Below are 20,259 nucleotides of genomic sequence, written 5' to 3' on the forward strand. Positions count from 1 at the left end.
CAGCCCAGCTCTCCTAGGCCAACACTGTGCATGCCTGGCTCTGGAAACCTGCGTGCCAAATACTCAAACTAAGGGCTCGTAGGTCTAGAGGTCTACTTCTGGAGAATCCAAAGGCAGTCAGACCCCCTGACTCCCGGGCCAATGGTGTGGACTTTGGGCTACCTGAGCCAACTGAAAGTGACCCAAATATGTTCAAGGCAGAACCATTTGCCTTTTACCAGGTGAGCCGGTTTAGTCTGGAGAGTCAGAGGCGACCTGTAACCTACCCCTCCTTGCTGGACACCTCCTGAGGGGTGGGGTTGGGGTCCACCCATTCTCATCTCCGACCCCATCGTTGAGCCTGGAAATGCCAGCACCAAGCAGCTGCTGGGCTCGGCTGGCGCTTCGGCACCCTCTGGCGACCGTTCTCTCCAACAACAACTCAGAGCCCTTCCTCCTGCCTCCTGCCTCCTGGACAATGCCATGGGCTGCCCTGGGCTTGTGACCCTCAGATCCGATGTAATTCCTCCTCTCCCTCTAAGGACGACTGAGCGAGCACCTTCCAGGAAGGGGGGATTCCTCTCACAACATTAGCCGGGCCATTCCCTCCTCCCCACCCCTCAGCACTCTGGTCAGTCATCAGCCAAAAATCAGTCCAAGTCTGGCAACTGGATGCCAATTCCATCAGCCTCCCCTCTGAATTTATGTGACCTGGCTTGAGGTAAGTTTTTCCCTTAGGAGTGAAAGAAGGAAGGGAGATGCGCAGATGGAAGAAACTGACGGAACTGTTCAGGGAACTCACAAGACACCAGTCTCTTTGGGATGGATGCAGCCTGCCCACCAAGGAACCTTGGCTTTGCCACTCTCCATTCACCACCACCCACCTGCCCAGGTCCCAGATGCTAAACATGGGGCAGGCCTTGTCCTGGAGCAGTGCCTGCCCAGCAGCCAAGCCAGCAGCTGTGAGGCTGTGTTTCCTGCCTCTGAGTATCCAAAGGCACTTAGCGCTTTTGACAGTGTGTCCACGTGCCTGGACTTTGGGCTACCCCAGCTGTCTGAAAGCGACCCAGAGATGGGAAGGCAGAACAAGGTCTTTCCTGGCAGGCGAGGTAATTTAGCCTGGAGAGTCGGGGGCGGCCTGGAACCTAAGCCTCCTCCTCGCCAGACACCTCCTGAAGGATCCACCCATCCTTCCCATCTCTGAGCCTGCAAGTGCCAACCCCAAGCAGCTGCTGGGCTTGGCTGGCACTTTGGCGCCCTCTGGTGGCCACGCCCTCTAATAACAACTCAGAGCCCTTCCTCCTGCCTCCTGAACAAAGCCAGGGGCTGCTCCGGGCTTGTGAACCTCAGATCCGATGTAATTTCTCCTCGCCCTCTAAGAACGACCAAGCACCTTCCAGGAAAGGGGGAGATGTCTCTCACAAAATCAGCCTGGGCACTCCGTCCCCTCCTATCCCTCAGCACTCCGGTTAGTCATGAGCCGAACCCACTCCACGTCAGGTACCTGGATGTCAATTACATCAGCCTCAGGAGTTCCTGTCGTGGCTCAGTGGTTACCGCATCTGACTAGGAACCATGAGACTGCGGATTCGGTTCGATCCCTGGCCTTGCTCAGTGGCTGAAGGATCTGGTGTTGCCATGAGCTGTGGTATAGGTTGCAGACTTGGCTCAGATCCTGCGTTGCTGTGGCTCTGGCATAGGCCAGCAGCTGCAGCTCCGATTAGACCCCTAGCCTGGGAACCTCCATATGCTGCGGGTGTGGCTCTAGAAAAGGCAAAAAAAAAAAAAAAAAAGACAAAGAAAATTACATCAGCCTCCACTCTGACCTGGCTTGAGGCAAGATTTTTCCTTGGGGGTGAATGAAAGGAACGAGAGGCTCAGATGGAAGAAATTGAAGGAAATGTTCAGACAGCTCACAAGAGACCAGTCCCTCTGGGATGGATGCAGCCTGCCCACCAAGGAACCTTGGGGTTTCCACTCCCCATTCACCTCTACTCACCTGCCCAGTTTTCCAGATGCCAAAGACAGTGCAGGTCTGATTCGGGAACGTTGCTTGCACAGTAGGCAAGGCACATACCTCTGGGTTCAGGTTCTTCTTCCTCTGCAGAATCCCAGGGACCTTGGGTATCTGAACGGTCTGACAGTGACCCACAGATAGAAAGGCCGAGCAATGTCCTTTCTCTCAGGTGAGGTCATTGAGACTGGGGAGCCAGAGCCGACCTGGAACCTACCCCTGCTTGCTAGGCACGTCCTGGATGGGATCCACCAGCCCCATCTCCAACCCTGGCTCTGTGCTGGCACATGCCAGGATCAAGCAGCTGCCGGCCTCTGCCGGCGCTCTGGCGCCCTCTGGTGGCCATGCCCTCTGATAACACCTCAGAGCCTTCCTCTGGCCTCCTGACCCAATCCAGGGATGGAGGGCACTAGGTTTGTGCACCTGACAGCTGCTTTCCAACGCCTCTCCCTTTAAGGACCACCATGTGCCACCTGACAGAGGGCGGTATCTCCGTCTCAAAGTCTCCCAGGGCACTCCGCCCCCTTTTCTGACACCACGACTCTATGTCCATCAGCCCAGTGGTCCCACTTCAAGATAGGTCGCCAACTGCAAAGTCCTCTGCCCACTTTAACACACGTGACCTAGTCTTGGCTACGATTCTTTCACTTCCGGGTGACTGACAGGAAGCACTGGCTCAAGGAGAAAAATGAAAAGGAATTCTGGGGATAAGTTGTGGAGCCAGAACCCAGGGAGGAGCACAGCCTGGCCAGCCAAAAAACACCGCTGCTTCTACACACTTGATTCAGATCCCCAAGCACTGCTTTCCTGATGCCACGCCCGAGTGAAGCCGGATTCTCGAAAACTGTGTGCCCAGGACCCAAACCAAATACTTTTGGATGCATCCACACACCGCTGAAGAATCCAAAGGCAGTCAGATCCCAGATCATTTCATCTTTGTGCTCCACCAGCAGTATGGAGAGGACTCTCACTCATGAAGGGAGAAGTGTGTACCCACTATCAGGAGATGCATTTTTTGTTTGTTTGTTTTTGGTCTTTTTGCCATTTCTAGGGCCGCTTCTGCTGCATACGGAGGTTCCCAGGCTAGGGGTCTAATCGGAGCTGTAGCCGCCGGCCTACACCAGAGCCACAGCAATGTGGGGTCTGAGCTGCGTCTGCGACCTACACCACAGGTCGCGGCAACGCCGGATCCTTAACCCACTGAGCAAGGCCAGGGATCGAACCTGCAACCTCATGGTTCCTAGTTGGATTCGTTAACCACTGAGCCACGATGGGAACTCCAGGAGATGCATTTTGGACCGAGAGTCAGAAGCAACCGGTCACTCCCCTCTCCTCACTGGGTCACGTCCTCGGGGTTCCACCAGTGCCGTCTCCAACCCCAACCCTCAGCCTGGGAGTGCTGACACCAAGCAGCAGGTGGGCAATGTCAGGGGCTCCTCGTCCTCGAGCGGCCCTTCCCTCTGCCGACAATTCCCATCCCATCCTTCCGCCTCCCAGTGGTGCCCGGTTCTGTCTGCCCTTCTCATGAGCACCCGTGAGCCTACCTTGGCCCTCCTCCCTTTCTCAGAAAAATCCAGAGCCTCACGGAGGGTGGTCTTTCTCTCTCAAAGTCTCCCATATCCCTCACTGCACCCTATCAGCAGCCCTGGACAACCATCAGTTGAACACACTATGAGTCAGGAAACTGGCTTTAACTTATTTCGCCACCTCTATCCTGCTTAGCGCCCCCCGCCCCGCCCCGCCCCCGATGTTATGGGACCTGGCGTTAGGTAAGATTCTCCTTCCGGGGTGTACCAAGGAAGGGACAGGCTCAGATGGAAGAAAAACAAGGAAGTTTTCAGAGGATCCCAAAGAGACAGGTCGCTGGGGGATGGATACAGCCTGCCCACCAAGGAACCGCTGCTTTTCCACTGCCTGTTGCCCACCACCCTCCTGCCCCCACCTTGTTCCAGATGCCAAACACGGGGTACGCATGATCATGGAACCCTGCCTGCCCAGTAGCCAAGCCGACTACCTCTGGCTTCCGTTTTCTGCCTCTGCAGAGTGCAAAGGCAGTCAGAAATTTTGACGGCCTATCCAAGGGTCAGTGTCTGGGTGAAACTGACCCACACATGGGAAGGCAGAACAAGGTCCTTCCTGTCAGGTGAGGCAATTGAGACTGGAGAGTCAGGGGCTGCCTGTGGCCTCCTCCTCCTCCTCACGGGACACCTTCTGAGGGACCCACCCACTCTCATCTCTGAGCCTGGGAAGCGCCAACACCAAGCATCTGCGGGGCTTGGCTGGCCCTTTGGCGCCGTCTGGCGGCCCTCCTCCTTAACGACAACTCAGCGCCTTCCTGCCGCCTCCTGAACAAACCTATGGCCTGACTGCACTGGGCTTGTGCACCTCAGAGCCGATTTAATTCTTCCTCCCATTCCTAGAACAACCGAGCACCTGCCAGGAAGGGGAGTATTTCTCTCTGAAAGTCAGCCCTGGCCCTCACCCTTCCCTACCCCCCCTTCAGTACCCCTCTTAGTCAATGAGCTGAACGCATGCCACATCACCTAACTGGATTTCAGTGAATCAGCCTTTATCAGGCTCCTCTCTTGACTTCTGTGACTTGGCTTGAGGTAAGATGTTCCCCCCCCCTCCTTGGGGGTGCACAAAAGAAGGGAGAGGCGCCTACGGAAGAAAAATAAGCCACTCTTCAGAGAACCCTCTTCAGAGACAGGTTTCTGGGCTGGAAACTGCCTGGCCACCCGAGGCTCTCTGCTTTTACCCTTTCCCTTCATGTCCAGCAGCCCAGCTCTCCTAGGCCAACACTGTGCATGCCTGGCTCTGGAAACCTGCGTGCCAAATACTCAAACTAAGGGCTCGTAGGTCTAGAGGTCTACTTCTGGAGAATCCAAAGGCAGTCAGACCCCCTGACTCCCGGGCCAATGGTGTGGACTTTGGGCTACCTGAGCCAACTGAAAGTGACCCAAATATGATCAAGGCAGAACCATTTGCCTTTTACCAGGTGAGCCGGTTTAGTCTGGAGAGTCAGAGGCGACCTGTAACCTACCCCTCCTTGCTGGACACCTCCTGAGGGGTGGGGTTGGGGTCCACCCATTCTCATCTCCGACCCCATCGTTGAGCCTGGAAATGCCAGCACCAAGCAGCTGCTGGGCTCGGCTGGCGCTTCGGCACCCTCTGGCGACCGTTCTCTCCAACAACAACTCAGAGCCCTTCCTCCTGCCTCCTGCCTCCTGGACAATGCCATGGGCTGCCCTGGGCTTGTGACCCTCAGATCCGATGTAATTCCTCCTCTCCCTCTAAGGACGACTGAGCGAGCACCTTCCAGGAAGGGGGGATTCCTCTCACAACATTAGCCGGGCCATTCCCTCCTCCCCACCCCTCAGCACTCTGGTCAGTCATCAGCCAAAAATCAGTCCAAGTCTGGCAACTGGATGCCAATTCCATCAGCCTCCCCTCTGAATTTATGTGACCTGGCTTGAGGTAAGTTTTTCCCTTAGGAGTGAAAGAAGGAAGGGAGATGCGCAGATGGAAGAAACTGACGGAACTGTTCAGGGAACTCACAAGACACCAGTCTCTTTGGGATGGATGCAGCCTGCCCACCAAGGAACCTTGGCTTTGCCACTCTCCATTCACCACCACCCACCTGCCCAGGTCCCAGATGCTAAACATGGGGCAGGCCTTGTCCTGGAGCAGTGCCTGCCCAGCAGCCAAGCCAGCAGCTGTGAGGCTGTGTTTCCTGCCTCTGAGTATCCAAAGGCACTTAGCGCTTTTGACAGTGTGTCCACGTGCCTGGACTTTGGGCTACCCCAGCTGTCTGAAAGCGACCCAGAGATGGGAAGGCAGAACAAGGTCTTTCCTGGCAGGCGAGGTAATTTAGCCTGGAGAGTCGGGGGCGGCCTGGAACCTAAGCCTCCTCCTCGCCAGACACCTCCTGAAGGATCCACCCATCCTTCCCATCTCTGAGCCTGCAAGTGCCAACCCCAAGCAGCTGCTGGGCTTGGCTGGCACTTTGGCGCCCTCTGGTGGCCACGCCCTCTAATAACAACTCAGAGCCCTTCCTCCTGCCTCCTGAACAAAGCCAGGGGCTGCTCCGGGCTTGTGAACCTCAGATCCGATGTAATTTCTCCTCGCCCTCTAAGAACGACCAAGCACCTTCCAGGAAAGGGGGAGATGTCTCTCACAAAATCAGCCTGGGCACTCCGTCCCCTCCTATCCCTCAGCACTCCGGTTAGTCATGAGCCGAACCCACTCCACGTCAGGTACCTGGATGTCAATTACATCAGCCTCAGGAGTTCCTGTCGTGGCTCAGTGGTTACCGCATCTGACTAGGAACCATGAGACTGCGGATTCGGTTCGATCCCTGGCCTTGCTCAGTGGCTGAAGGATCTGGTGTTGCCATGAGCTGTGGTATAGGTTGCAGACTTGGCTCAGATCCTGCGTTGCTGTGGCTCTGGCATAGGCCAGCAGCTGCAGCTCCGATTAGACCCCTAGCCTGGGAACCTCCATATGCTGCGGGTGTGGCTCTAGAAAAGGCAAAAAAAAAAAAAAAAAAGACAAAGAAAATTACATCAGCCTCCACTCTGACCTGGCTTGAGGCAAGATTTTTCCTTGGGGGTGAATGAAAGGAACGAGAGGCTCAGATGGAAGAAATTGAAGGAAATGTTCAGACAGCTCACAAGAGACCAGTCCCTCTGGGATGGATGCAGCCTGCCCACCAAGGAACCTTGGGGTTTCCACTCCCCATTCACCTCTACTCACCTGCCCAGTTTTCCAGATGCCAAAGACAGTGCAGGTCTGATTCGGGAACGTTGCTTGCACAGTAGGCAAGGCACATACCTCTGGGTTCAGGTTCTTCTTCCTCTGCAGAATCCCAGGGACCTTGGGTATCTGAACGGTCTGACAGTGACCCACAGATAGAAAGGCCGAGCAATGTCCTTTCTCTCAGGTGAGGTCATTGAGACTGGGGAGCCAGAGCCGACCTGGAACCTACCCCTGCTTGCTAGGCACGTCCTGGATGGGATCCACCAGCCCCATCTCCAACCCTGGCTCTGTGCTGGCACATGCCAGGATCAAGCAGCTGCCGGCCTCTGCCGGCGCTCTGGCGCCCTCTGGTGGCCATGCCCTCTGATAACACCTCAGAGCCTTCCTCTGGCCTCCTGACCCAATCCAGGGATGGAGGGCACTAGGTTTGTGCACCTGACAGCTGCTTTCCAACGCCTCTCCCTTTAAGGACCACCATGTGCCACCTGACAGAGGGCGGTATCTCCGTCTCAAAGTCTCCCAGGGCACTCCGCCCCCTTTTCTGACACCACGACTCTATGTCCATCAGCCCAGTGGTCCCACTTCAAGATAGGTCGCCAACTGCAAAGTCCTCTGCCCACTTTAACACACGTGACCTAGTCTTGGCTACGATTCTTTCACTTCCGGGTGACTGACAGGAAGCACTGGCTCAAGGAGAAAAATGAAAAGGAATTCTGGGGATAAGTTGTGGAGCCAGAACCCAGGGAGGAGCACAGCCTGGCCAGCCAAAAAACACCGCTGCTTCTACACACTTGATTCAGATCCCCAAGCACTGCTTTCCTGATGCCACGCCCGAGTGAAGCCGGATTCTCGAAAACTGTGTGCCCAGGACCCAAACCAAATACTTTTGGATGCATCCACACACCGCTGAAGAATCCAAAGGCAGTCAGATCCCAGATCATTTCATCTTTGTGCTCCACCAGCAGTATGGAGAGGACTCTCACTCATGAAGGGAGAAGTGTGTACCCACTATCAGGAGATGCATTTTTTGTTTGTTTGTTTTTGGTCTTTTTGCCATTTCTAGGGCCGCTTCTGCTGCATACGGAGGTTCCCAGGCTAGGGGTCTAATCGGAGCTGTAGCCGCCGGCCTACACCAGAGCCACAGCAATGTGGGGTCTGAGCTGCGTCTGCGACCTACAGCACAGGTCGCGGCAACGCCGGATCCTTAACCCACTGAGCAAGGCCAGGGATCGAACCTGCAACCTCATGGTTCCTAGTTGGATTCGTTAACCACTGAGCCACGATGGGAACTCCAGGAGATGCATTTTGGACCGAGAGTCAGAAGCAACCGGTCACTCCCCTCTCCTCACTGGGTCACGTCCTCGGGGTTCCACCAGTGCCGTCTCCAACCCCAACCCTCAGCCTGGGAGTGCTGACACCAAGCAGCAGGTGGGCAATGTCAGGGGCTCCTCGTCCTCGAGCGGCCCTTCCCTCTGCCGACAATTCCCATCCCATCCTTCCGCCTCCCAGTGGTGCCCGGTTCTGTCTGCCCTTCTCATGAGCACCCGTGAGCCTACCTTGGCCCTCCTCCCTTTCTCAGAAAAATCCAGAGCCTCACGGAGGGTGGTCTTTCTCTCTCAAAGTCTCCCATATCCCTCACTGCACCCTATCAGCAGCCCTGGACAACCATCAGTTGAACACACTATGAGTCAGGAAACTGGCTTTAACTTATTTCGCCACCTCTATCCTGCTTAGCGCCCCCCGCCCCGCCCCGCCCCCGATGTTATGGGACCTGGCGTTAGGTAAGATTCTCCTTCCGGGGTGTACCAAGGAAGGGACAGGCTCAGATGGAAGAAAAACAAGGAAGTTTTCAGAGGATCCCAAAGAGACAGGTCGCTGGGGGATGGATACAGCCTGCCCACCAAGGAACCGCTGCTTTTCCACTGCCTGTTGCCCACCACCCTCCTGCCCCCACCTTGTTCCAGATGCCAAACACGGGGTACGCATGATCATGGAACCCTGCCTGCCCAGTAGCCAAGCCGACTACCTCTGGCTTCCGTTTTCTGCCTCTGCAGAGTGCAAAGGCAGTCAGAAATTTTGACGGCCTATCCAAGGGTCAGTGTCTGGGTGAAACTGACCCACACATGGGAAGGCAGAACAAGGTCCTTCCTGTCAGGTGAGGCAATTGAGACTGGAGAGTCAGGGGCTGCCTGTGGCCTCCTCCTCCTCCTCACGGGACACCTTCTGAGGGACCCACCCACTCTCATCTCTGAGCCTGGGAAGCGCCAACACCAAGCATCTGCGGGGCTTGGCTGGCACTTTGGCGCCGTCTGGCGGCCCTCCTCCTTAACGACAACTCAGCGCCTTCCTCCCGCCTCCTGAACAAACCTATGGCCTGACTGCACTGGGCTTGTGCACCTCAGAGCCGATTTAATTCTTCCTCCCATTCCTAGAACAACCGAGCACCTGCCAGGAAGGGGAGTATTTCTCTCTGAAAGTCAGCCCTGGCCCTCACCCTTCCCTACCCCCCCTTCAGTACCCCTCTTAGTCAATGAGCTGAACGCATGCCACATCACCTAACTGGATTTCAGTGAATCAGCCTTTATCAGGCTCCTCTCTTGACTTCTGTGACTTGGCTTGAGGTAAGATGTTCCCCCCCCCCTTGGGGGTGCACAAAAGAAGGGAGAGGCGCCTACGGAAGAAAAATAAGCCACTCTTCAGAGAACCCTCTTCAGAGACAGGTTTCTGGGCTGGAAACTGCCTGGCCACCCGAGGCTCTCTGCTTTTACCCTTTCCCTTCATGTCCAGCAGCCCAGCTCTCCTAGGCCAACACTGTGCATGCCTGGCTCTGGAAACCTGCGTGCCAAATACTCAAACTAAGGGCTCGTAGGTCTAGAGGTCTACTTCTGGAGAATCCAAAGGCAGTCAGACCCCCTGACTCCCGGGCCAATGGTGTGGACTTTGGGCTACCTGAGCCAACTGAAAGTGACCCAAATATGTTCAAGGCAGAACCATTTGCCTTTTACCAGGTGAGCCGGTTTAGTCTGGAGAGTCAGAGGCGACCTGTAACCTACCCCTCCTTGCTGGACACCTCCTGAGGGGTGGGGTTGGGGTCCACCCATTCTCATCTCCGACCCCATCGTTGAGCCTGGAAATGCCAGCACCAAGCAGCTGCTGGGCTCGGCTGGCGCTTCGGCACCCTCTGGCGACCGTTCTCTCCAACAACAACTCAGAGCCCTTCCTCCTGCCTCCTGCCTCCTGGACAATGCCATGGGCTGCCCTGGGCTTGTGACCCTCAGATCCGATGTAATTCCTCCTCTCCCTCTAAGGACGACTGAGCGAGCACCTTCCAGGAAGGGGGGATTCCTCTCACAACATTAGCCGGGCCATTCCCTCCTCCCCACCCCTCAGCACTCTGGTCAGTCATCAGCCAAAAATCAGTCCAAGTCTGGCAACTGGATGCCAATTCCATCAGCCTCCCCTCTGAATTTATGTGACCTGGCTTGAGGTAAGTTTTTCCCTTAGGAGTGAAAGAAGGAAGGGAGATGCGCAGATGGAAGAAACTGACGGAACTGTTCAGGGAACTCACAAGACACCAGTCTCTTTGGGATGGATGCAGCCTGCCCACCAAGGAACCTTGGCTTTGCCACTCTCCATTCACCACCACCCACCTGCCCAGGTCCCAGATGCTAAACATGGGGCAGGCCTTGTCCTGGAGCAGTGCCTGCCCAGCAGCCAAGCCAGCAGCTGTGAGGCTGTGTTTCCTGCCTCTGAGTATCCAAAGGCACTTAGCGCTTTTGACAGTGTGTCCACGTGCCTGGACTTTGGGCTACCCCAGCTGTCTGAAAGCGACCCAGAGATGGGAAGGCAGAACAAGGTCTTTCCTGGCAGGCGAGGTAATTTAGCCTGGAGAGTCGGGGGCGGCCTGGAACCTAAGCCTCCTCCTCGCCAGACACCTCCTGAAGGATCCACCCATCCTTCCCATCTCTGAGCCTGCAAGTGCCAACCCCAAGCAGCTGCTGGGCTTGGCTGGCACTTTGGCGCCCTCTGGTGGCCACGCCCTCTAATAACAACTCAGAGCCCTTCCTCCTGCCTCCTGAACAAAGCCAGGGGCTGCTCCGGGCTTGTGAACCTCAGATCCGATGTAATTTCTCCTCGCCCTCTAAGAACGACCAAGCACCTTCCAGGAAAGGGGGAGATGTCTCTCACAAAATCAGCCTGGGCACTCCGTCCCCTCCTATCCCTCAGCACTCCGGTTAGTCATGAGCCGAACCCACTCCACGTCAGGTACCTGGATGTCAATTACATCAGCCTCAGGAGTTCCTGTCGTGGCTCAGTGGTTACCGCATCTGACTAGGAACCATGAGACTGCGGATTCGGTTCGATCCCTGGCCTTGCTCAGTGGCTGAAGGATCTGGTGTTGCCATGAGCTGTGGTATAGGTTGCAGACTTGGCTCAGATCCTGCGTTGCTGTGGCTCTGGCATAGGCCAGCAGCTGCAGCTCCGATTAGACCCCTAGCCTGGGAACCTCCATATGCTGCGGGTGTGGCTCTAGAAAAGGCAAAAAAAAAAAAAAAAGACAAAGAAAATTACATCAGCCTCCACTCTGACCTGGCTTGAGGCAAGATTTTTCCTTGGGGGTGAATGAAAGGAACGAGAGGCTCAGATGGAAGAAATTGAAGGAAATGTTCAGACAGCTCACAAGAGACCAGTCCCTCTGGGATGGATGCAGCCTGCCCACCAAGGAACCTTGGGGTTTCCACTCCCCATTCACCTCTACTCACCTGCCCAGTTTTCCAGATGCCAAAGACAGTGCAGGTCTGATTCGGGAACGTTGCTTGCACAGTAGGCAAGGCACATACCTCTGGGTTCAGGTTCTTCTTCCTCTGCAGAATCCCAGGGACCTTGGGTATCTGAACGGTCTGACAGTGACCCACAGATAGAAAGGCCGAGCAATGTCCTTTCTCTCAGGTGAGGTCATTGAGACTGGGGAGCCAGAGCCGACCTGGAACCTACCCCTGCTTGCTAGGCACGTCCTGGATGGGATCCACCAGCCCCATCTCCAACCCTGGCTCTGTGCTGGCACATGCCAGGATCAAGCAGCTGCCGGCCTCTGCCGGCGCTCTGGCGCCCTCTGGTGGCCATGCCCTCTGATAACACCTCAGAGCCTTCCTCTGGCCTCCTGACCCAATCCAGGGATGGAGGGCACTAGGTTTGTGCACCTGACAGCTGCTTTCCAACGCCTCTCCCTTTAAGGACCACCATGTGCCACCTGACAGAGGGCGGTATCTCCGTCTCAAAGTCTCCCAGGGCACTCCGCCCCCTTTTCTGACACCACGACTCTATGTCCATCAGCCCAGTGGTCCCACTTCAAGATAGGTCGCCAACTGCAAAGTCCTCTGCCCACTTTAACACACGTGACCTAGTCTTGGCTACGATTCTTTCACTTCCGGGTGACTGACAGGAAGCACTGGCTCAAGGAGAAAAATGAAAAGGAATTCTGGGGATAAGTTGTGGAGCCAGAACCCAGGGAGGAGCACAGCCTGGCCAGCCAAAAAACACCGCTGCTTCTACACACTTGATTCAGATCCCCAAGCACTGCTTTCCTGATGCCACGCCCGAGTGAAGCCGGATTCTCGAAAACTGTGTGCCCAGGACCCAAACCAAATACTTTTGGATGCATCCACACACCGCTGAAGAATCCAAAGGCAGTCAGATCCCAGATCATTTCATCTTTGTGCTCCACCAGCAGTATGGAGAGGACTCTCACTCATGAAGGGAGAAGTGTGTACCCACTATCAGGAGATGCATTTTTTGTTTGTTTGTTTTTGGTCTTTTTGCCATTTCTAGGGCCGCTTCTGCTGCATACGGAGGTTCCCAGGCTAGGGGTCTAATCGGAGCTGTAGCCGCCGGCCTACACCAGAGCCACAGCAATGTGGGGTCTGAGCTGCGTCTGCGACCTACAGCACAGGTCGCGGCAACGCCGGATCCTTAACCCACTGAGCAAGGCCAGGGATCGAACCTGCAACCTCATGGTTCCTAGTTGGATTCGTTAACCACTGAGCCACGATGGGAACTCCAGGAGATGCATTTTGGACCGAGAGTCAGAAGCAACCGGTCACTCCCCTCTCCTCACTGGGTCACGTCCTCGGGGTTCCACCAGTGCCGTCTCCAACCCCAACCCTCAGCCTGGGAGTGCTGACACCAAGCAGCAGGTGGGCAATGTCAGGGGCTCCTCGTCCTCGAGCGGCCCTTCCCTCTGCCGACAATTCCCATCCCATCCTTCCGCCTCCCAGTGGTGCCCGGTTCTGTCTGCCCTTCTCATGAGCACCCGTGAGCCTACCTTGGCCCTCCTCCCTTTCTCAGAAAAATCCAGAGCCTCACGGAGGGTGGTCTTTCTCTCTCAAAGTCTCCCATATCCCTCACTGCACCCTATCAGCAGCCCTGGACAACCATCAGTTGAACACACTATGAGTCAGGAAACTGGCTTTAACTTATTTCGCCACCTCTATCCTGCTTAGCGCCCCCCGCCCCGCCCCGCCCCGCCCCGCCCCCGATGTTATGGGACCTGGCGTTAGGTAAGAGTCTCCTTCCGGGGTGTACCAAGGAAGGGACAGGCTCAGATGGAAGAAAAACAAGGAAGTTTTCAGAGGATCCCAAAGAGACAGGTCGCTGGGGGATGGATACAGCCTGCCCACCAAGGAACCGCTGCTTTTCCACTGCCTGTTGCCCACCACCCTCCTGCCCCCACCTTGTTCCAGATGCCAAACACGGGGTACGCATGATCATGGAACCCTGCCTGCCCAGTAGCCAAGCCGACTACCTCTGGCTTCCGTTTTCTGCCTCTGCAGAGTGCAAAGGCAGTCAGAAATTTTGATGGCCTATCCAAGGGTCAGTGTCTGGGTGAAACTGACCCACACATGGGAAGGCAGAACAAGGTCCTTCCTGTCAGGTGAGGCAATTGAGACTGGAGAGTCAGGGGCTGCCTGTGGCCTCCTCCTCCTCCTCACGGGACACCTTCTGAGGGACCCACCCACTCTCATCTCTGAGCCTGGGAAGCGCCAACACCAAGCATCTGCGGGGCTTGGCTGGCACTTTGGCGCCGTCTGGCGGCCCTCCTCCTTAACGACAACTCAGCGCCTTCCTGCCGCCTCCTGAACAAACCTATGGCCTGACTGCACTGGGCTTGTGCACCTCAGAGCCGATTTAATTCTTCCTCCCATTCCTAGAACAACCGAGCACCTGCCAGGAAGGGGAGTATTTCTCTCTGAAAGTCAGCCCTGGCCCTCACCCTTCCCTACCCCCCCTTCAGTACCCCTCTTAGTCAATGAGCTGAACGCATGCCACATCACCTAACTGGATTTCAGTGAATCAGCCTTTATCAGGCTCCTCTCTTGACTTCTGTGACTTGGCTTGAGGTAAGATGTTCCCCCCCCCTCCTTGGGGGTGCACAAAAGAAGGGAGAGGCGCCTACGGAAGAAAAATAAGCCACTCTTCAGAGAACCCTCTTCAGAGACAGGTTTCTGGGCTGGAAACTGCCTGGCCACCCGAGGCTCTCTGCTTTTACCCTTTCCCTTCATGTCCAGCAGCCCAGCTCTCCTAGGCCAACACTGTGCATGCCTGGCTCTGGAAACCTGCGTGCCAAATACTCAAACTAAGGGCTCGTAGGTCTAGAGGTCTACTTCTGGAGAATCCAAAGGCAGTCAGACCCCCTGACTCCCGGGCCAATGGTGTGGACTTTGGGCTACCTGAGCCAACTGAAAGTGACCCAAATATGTTCAAGGCAGAACCATTTGCCTTTTACCAGGTGAGCCGGTTTAGTCTGGAGAGTCAGAGGCGACCTGTAACCTACCCCTCCTTGCTGGACACCTCCTGAGGGGTGGGGTTGGGGTCCACCCATTCTCATCTCCGACCCCATCGTTGAGCCTGGAAATGCCAGCACCAAGCAGCTGCTGGGCTCGGCTGGCGCTTCGGCACCCTCTGGCGACCGTTCTCTCCAACAACAACTCAGAGCCCTTCCTCCTGCCTCCTGCCTCCTGGACAATGCCATGGGCTGCCCTGGGCTTGTGACCCTCAGATCCGATGTAATTCCTCCTCTCCCTCTAAGGACGACTGAGCGAGCACCTTCCAGGAAGGGGGGATTCCTCTCACAACATTAGCCGGGCCATTCCCTCCTCCCCACCCCTCAGCACTCTGGTCAGTCATCAGCCAAAAATCAGTCCAAGTCTGGCAACTGGATGCCAATTCCATCAGCCTCCCCTCTGAATTTATGTGACCTGGCTTGAGGTAAGTTTTTCCCTTAGGAGTGAAAGAAGGAAGGGAGATGCGCAGATGGAAGAAACTGACGGAACTGTTCAGGGAACTCACAAGACACCAGTCTCTTTGGGATGGATGCAGCCTGCCCACCAAGGAACCTTGGCTTTGCCACTCTCCATTCACCACCACCCACCTGCCCAGGTCCCAGATGCTAAACATGGGGCAGGCCTTGTCCTGGAGCAGTGCCTGCCCAGCAGCCAAGCCAGCAGCTGTGAGGCTGTGTTTCCTGCCTCTGAGTATCCAAAGGCACTTAGCGCTTTTGACAGTGTGTCCACGTGCCTGGACTTTGGGCTACCCCAGCTGTCTGAAAGCGACCCAGAGATGGGAAGGCAGAACAAGGTCTTTCCTGGCAGGCGAGGTAATTTAGCCTGGAGAGTCGGGGGCGGCCTGGAACCTAAGCCTCCTCCTCGCCAGACACCTCCTGAAGGATCCACCCATCCTTCCCATCTCTGAGCCTGCAAGTGCCAACCCCAAGCAGCTGCTGGGCTTGGCTGGCACTTTGGCGCCCTCTGGTGGCCACGCCCTCTAATAACAACTCAGAGCCCTTCCTCCTGCCTCCTGAACAAAGCCAGGGGCTGCTCCGGGCTTGTGAACCTCAGATCCGATGTAATTTCTCCTCGCCCTCTAAGAACGACCAAGCACCTTCCAGGAAAGGGGGAGATGTCTCTCACAAAATCAGCCTGGGCACTCCGTCCCCTCCTATCCCTCAGCACTCCGGTTAGTCATGAGCCGAACCCACTCCACGTCAGGTACCTGGATGTCAATTACATCAGCCTCAGGAGTTCCTGTCGTGGCTCAGTGGTTACCGCATCTGACTAGGAACCATGAGACTGCGGATTCGGTTCGATCCCTGGCCTTGCTCAGTGGCTGAAGGATCTGGTGTTGCCATGAGCTGTGGTATAGGTTGCAGACTTGGCTCAGATCCTGCGTTGCTGTGGCTCTGGCATAGGCCAGCAGCTGCAGCTCCGATTAGACCCCTAGCCTGGGAACCTCCATATGCTGCGGGTGTGGCTCTAGAAAAGGCAAAAAAAAAAAAAAAAAAAAAGACAAAGAAAATTACATCAGCCTCCACTCTGACCTGGCTTGAGGCAAGATTTTTCCTTGGGGGTGAATGAAAGGAACGAGAGGCTCAGATGGAAGAAATTGAAGGAAATGTTCAGACAGCTCACAAGAGACCAGTCCCTCTGGGATGGATGCAGCCTGCCCACCAAGGAACCTTGGGGTTTCCACTCCCCATTCACCTCTACTCACCTGCCCAGTTTTCCAGATGCCAAAGACAGTGCAGGTCTGATTCGGGAACGTTGCTTGCACAGTAGGCAAGGCACATACCTCTGGGTTCAGGTTCTTCTTCCTCTGCAGAATCCCAGGGACCTTGGGTATCTGAACGGTCTGACAGTGACCCACAGATAGAAAGGCCGAGCAATGTCCTTTCTCTCAGGTGAGGTCATTGAGACTGGGGAGCCAGAGCCGACCTGGAACCTACCCCTGCTTGCTAGGCACGTCCTGGATGGGATCCACCAGCCCCATCTCCAACCCTGGCTCTGTGCTGGCACATGCCAGGATCAAGCAGCTGCCGGCCTCTGCCGGCGCTCTGGCGCCCTCTGGTGGCCATGCCCTCTGATAACACCTCAGAGCCTTCCTCTGGCCTCCTGACCCAATCCAGGGATGGAGGGCACTAGGTTTGTGCACCTGACAGCTGCTTTCCAACGCCTCTCCCTTTAAGGACCACCATGTGCCACCTGACAGAGGGCGGTATCTCCGTCTCAAAGTCTCCCAGGGCACTCCGCCCCCTTTTCTGACACCACGACTCTATGTCCATCAGCCCAGTGGTCCCACTTCAAGATAGGTCGCCAACTGCAAAGTCCTCTGCCCACTTTAACACACGTGACCTAGTCTTGGCTACGATTCTTTCACTTCCGGGTGACTGACAGGAAGCACTGGCTCAAGGAGAAAAATGAAAAGGAATTCTGGGGATAAGTTGTGGAGCCAGAACCCAGGGAGGAGCACAGCCTGGCCAGCCAAAAAACACCGCTGCTTCTACACACTTGATTCAGATCCCCAAGCACTGCTTTCCTGATGCCACGCCCGAGTGAAGCCGGATTCTCGAAAACTGTGTGCCCAGGACCCAAACCAAATACTTTTGGATGCATCCACACACCGCTGAAGAATCCAAAGGCAGTCAGATCCCAGATCATTTCATCTTTGTGCTCCACCAGCAGTATGGAGAGGACTCTCACTCATGAAGGGAGAAGTGTGTACCCACTATCAGGAGATGCATTTTTTGTTTGTTTGTTTTTGGTCTTTTTGCCATTTCTAGGGCCGCTTCTGCTGCATACGGAGGTTCCCAGGCTAGGGGTCTAATCGGAGCTGTAGCCGCCGGCCTACACCAGAGCCACAGCAATGTGGGGTCTGAGCTGCGTCTGCGACCTACAGCACAGGTCGCGGCAACGCCGGATCCTTAACCCACTGAGCAAGGCCAGGGATCGAACCTGCAACCTCATGGTTCCTAGTTGGATTCGTTAACCACTGAGCCACGATGGGAACTCCAGGAGATGCATTTTGGACCGAGAGTCAGAAGCAACCGGTCACTCCCCTCTCCTCACTGGGTCACGTCCTCGGGGTTCCACCAGTGCCGTCTCCAACCCCAACCCTCAGCCTGGGAGTGCTGACACCAAGCAGCAGGTGGGCAATGTCAGGGGCTCCTCGTCCTCGAGCGGCCCTTCCCTCTGCCGACAATTCCCATCCCATCCTTCCGCCTCCCAGTGGTGCCCGGTTCTGTCTGCCCTTCTCATGAGCACCCGTGAGCCTACCTTGGCCCTCCTCCCTTTCTCAGAAAAATCCAGAGCCTCACGGAGGGTGGTCTTTCTCTCTCAAAGTCTCCCATATCCCTCACTGCACCCTATCAGCAGCCCTGGACAACCATCAGTTGAACACACTATGAGTCAGGAAACTGGCTTTAACTTATTTCGCCACCTCTATCCTGCTTAGCGCCCCCCGCCCCGCCCCGCCCCCGATGTTATGGGACCTGGCGTTAGGTAAGATTCTCCTTCCGGGGTGTACCAAGGAAGGGACAGGCTCAGATGGAAGAAAAACAAGGAAGTTTTCAGAGGATCCCAAAGAGACAGGTCGCTGGGGGATGGATACAGCCTGCCCACCAAGGAACCGCTGCTTTTCCACTGCCTGTTGCCCACCACCCTCCTGCCCCCACCTTGTTCCAGATGCCAAACACGGGGTACGCATGATCATGGAACCCTGCCTGCCCAGTAGCCAAGCCGACTACCTCTGGCTTCCGTTTTCTGCCTCTGCAGAGTGCAAAGGCAGTCAGAAATTTTGACGGCCTATCCAAGGGTCAGTGTCTGGGTGAAACTGACCCACACATGGGAAGGCAGAACAAGGTCCTTCCTGTCAGGTGAGGCAATTGAGACTGGAGAGTCAGGGGCTGCCTGTGGCCTCCTCCTCCTCCTCACGGGACACCTTCTGAGGGACCCACCCACTCTCATCTCTGAGCCTGGGAAGCGCCAACACCAAGCATCTGCGGGGCTTGGCTGGCCCTTTGGCGCCGTCTGGCGGCCCTCCTCCTTAACGACAACTCAGCGCCTTCCTGCCGCCTCCTGAACAAACCTATGGCCTGACTGCACTGGGCTTGTGCACCTCAGAGCCGATTTAATTCTTCCTCCCATTCCTAGAACAACCGAGCACCTGCCAGGAAGGGGAGTATTTCTCTCTGAAAGTCAGCCCTGGCCCTCACCCTTCCCTACCCCCCCTTCAGTACCCCTCTTAGTCAATGAGCTGAACGCATGCCACATCACCTAACTGGATTTCAGTGAATCAGCCTTTATCAGGCTCCTCTCTTGACTTCTGTGACTTGGCTTGAGGTAAGATGTTCCCCCCCCCTCCTTGGGGGTGCACAAAAGAAGGGAGAGGCGCCTACGGAAGAAAAATAAGCCACTCTTCAGAGAACCCTCTTCAGAGACAGGTTTCTGGGCTGGAAACTGCCTGGCCACCCGAGGCTCTCTGCTTTTACCCTTTCCCTTCATGTCCAGCAGCCCAGCTCTCCTAGGCCAACACTGTGCATGCCTGGCTCTGGAAACCTGCGTGCCAAATACTCAAACTAAGGGCTCGTAGGTCTAGAGGTCTACTTCTGGAGAATCCAAAGGCAGTCAGACCCCCTGACTCCCGGGCCAATGGTGTGGACTTTGGGCTACCTGAGCCAACTGAAAGTGACCCAAATATGTTCAAGGCAGAACCATTTGCCTTTTACCAGGTGAGCCGGTTTAGTCTGGAGAGTCAGAGGCGACCTGTAACCTACCCCTCCTTGCTGGACACCTCCTGAGGGGTGGGGTTGGGGTCCACCCATTCTCATCTCCGACCCCATCGTTGAGCCTGGAAATGCCAGCACCAAGCAGCTGCTGGGCTCGGCTGGCGCTTCGGCACCCTCTGGCGACCGTTCTCTCCAACAACAACTCAGAGCCCTTCCTCCTGCCTCCTGCCTCCTGGACAATGCCATGGGCTGCCCTGGGCTTGTGACCCTCAGATCCGATGTAATTCCTCCTCTCCCTCTAAGGACGACTGAGCGAGCACCTTCCAGGAAGGGGGGATTCCTCTCACAACATTAGCCGGGCCATTCCCTCCTCCCCACCCCTCAGCACTCTGGTCAGTCATCAGCCAAAAATCAGTCCAAGTCTGGCAACTGGATGCCAATTCCATCAGCCTCCCCTCTGAATTTATGTGACCTGGCTTGAGGTAAGTTTTTCCCTTAGGAGTGAAAGAAGGAAGGGAGATGCGCAGATGGAAGAAACTGACGGAACTGTTCAGGGAACTCACAAGACACCAGTCTCTTTGGGATGGATGCAGCCTGCCCACCAAGGAACCTTGGCTTTGCCACTCTCCATTCACCACCACCCACCTGCCCAGGTCCCAGATGCTAAACATGGGGCAGGCCTTGTCCTGGAGCAGTGCCTGCCCAGCAGCCAAGCCAGCAGCTGTGAGGCTGTGTTTCCTGCCTCTGAGTATCCAAAGGCACTTAGCGCTTTTGACAGTGTGTCCACGTGCCTGGACTTTGGGCTACCCCAGCTGTCTGAAAGCGACCCAGAGATGGGAAGGCAGAACAAGGTCTTTCCTGGCAGGCGAGGTAATTTAGCCTGGAGAGTCGGGGGCGGCCTGGAACCTAAGCCTCCTCCTCGCCAGACACCTCCTGAAGGATCCACCCATCC

Source organism: Sus scrofa, chromosome 17 (assembly GCF_054392235.1).
Source record: "Sus scrofa isolate SSC_HxYL_T2T_F1_AM1 chromosome 17, Sscrofa_HxYL_maternal_Yorkshire_Landrace_v2.0, whole genome shotgun sequence".
NCBI lineage: Eukaryota > Metazoa > Chordata > Mammalia > Artiodactyla > Suidae > Sus > Sus scrofa.